The sequence below is a fragment of the Pisolithus orientalis genome (assembly GCF_024613125.1).
Source record: "Pisolithus orientalis strain OTSU chromosome Unknown F5J12scaffold_17, whole genome shotgun sequence".
Lineage (NCBI taxonomy): Eukaryota > Fungi > Basidiomycota > Agaricomycetes > Boletales > Pisolithaceae > Pisolithus > Pisolithus orientalis.
This window is the reverse complement of record NW_026260798.1, coordinates 592,422-594,270: the sequence shown is the minus strand read 5'-3', so window position 1 is coordinate 594,270 and position 1,849 is coordinate 592,422.

Here is a 1,849-nt window from a genome sequence, read left to right as displayed (position 1 = left end):
TCATTTCACCCTCCTTTTCAATCACAAAGTTACAAAAACAAGTAAAAATCAATCATCTCTGTTGAATCAGATGGCTTCCTGCATGAGTGGAACAATCCAAGGCTCAAAACAAGCCATATTCTTGCCCGACTGAGGAAAAACCAAAGAAGAATAGGCTGCCTGATGCTCACCCTTTGAGGAATCCCATAAAAGGGGCTAAAGGCATGTATGCAATATCTGTGGACCTGTACGAGTGCATCAGGAATGACATGTCAAAGGACTCAACAGGCCCCAAGCCAAAGGAAAATGTGACCATAGCTGCCAACAGAACAAAATGATTCAGAACAACACGGTTGTATATCCTGCCTGAAAATCAATGTCACTGTATGAAGTTGTATCATGATCACAAGTCAGCAGGACATCCCGGACAAAAGGCTATGCTTGCTAAAATGAGAAAGGAAGTATGGTGGGAAGGTATGGCAAAGGATGTGCGAGCTTATGTGTCAGGCTGTCCCATGTGCCAGACCACCAAGGTCATAACACATCCCCCAACTCCCCCAGTGATTCCCCACAAAACCACCAAAACTGCACTTCCATTCCAACAGATCTCGATGGATCTTATCACAGATCTCCCTGTCTCAGGAGAACAAAAATATGACTCTATTCTCACAGTTGTTGATCAGGGGCTTACTAAGGCTGCCCTGTTTGTTCCATGTCACAAAACTATAGACTCCATTGGGATCACCTGACTCTTCCATCAATTCATCTATCCCCAATATGGAGTCCCAGAGTCGGTAATCTCTGATAGAGGACCTCAGTTCACCTCCTCATTTACTAGGGAACTCTATAAGGCCATCGGGGTCAGGGCTAAACTCTCTACCAGGTATCATCCCCAGACCAACAGAGAGAGTGAATGTGTAAATCAGGAGGTGGAGGGGTACTTGCGACTTTATTGTGCAGAGGCCCCTAACTCCTGGTCCTCCAAGCTACCCTCTGCTGAATTCACTCACAACTCCCAAGTCCATTTGGTTCACCAAATGACTCCGTTTTCCCTACTTCTCGGCTATGACCCCTCTCCCTACCCAGAGGTTCAGCTCACCAAGGTCCCCTCGGTGGATGAAAGGCTGGAAAGGCTAGCCTTGAACCAGGACATCGCCATTCTTGCCCACAAAAAAGCACAGGATTTAATGCACTCACACTCAAAAGGGACTTATGTGCTGCCCAAGGAAGGAGACCTAGTTCTCCTGGATACCAGGCACCTCTGCATCAAAAACCAGTGTGACAAGATTGCACCCCAACATCTCGGACCCTTCAAGGTGACTCAGGTTGTGTCTCTGGTCACCTTCCGATTGGAGCTTCCACCAACATGGAAGGTACACCCTGTGTTTCATGCCTCCCAGATCTTCCCCTTTGTTAAAAATGAAACTTATGGTGCTGTGCCTCCAGCCCCACTTCTGGAAATGGTTGACAATGAGATCGAATGGGAGGTGGAGTCAATAATCAATCACAAGGTTGATGGTCACAGAGGTAAACGAAAGTATTTGGTCAAGTGGAAGGGATTCCCACATTTGTTGAATACTTGGGAGCCAGAGGAGCATATAAAGGACCACCCTTCTGATGCTCTTGACCAGTACAAACTCACCCATCACCTTTGAAATTAAATGGATTCCCCTCAGTCAGTAAACACAGAAAATGACTATGCTGACCTCCCCATTGCCACTGAATCCTTTTACAACCCTGACCCAGTCCTCGTGCCCCCCATTGCTGTCTATGCCCCAGCCTCACCCCCAATGACCACCACTGGTGTTTCTGATTCATACCCCTCGTCCCCCCTCTTGCAACCTTGTTTGACATCGCCCCCTGTTGCCCA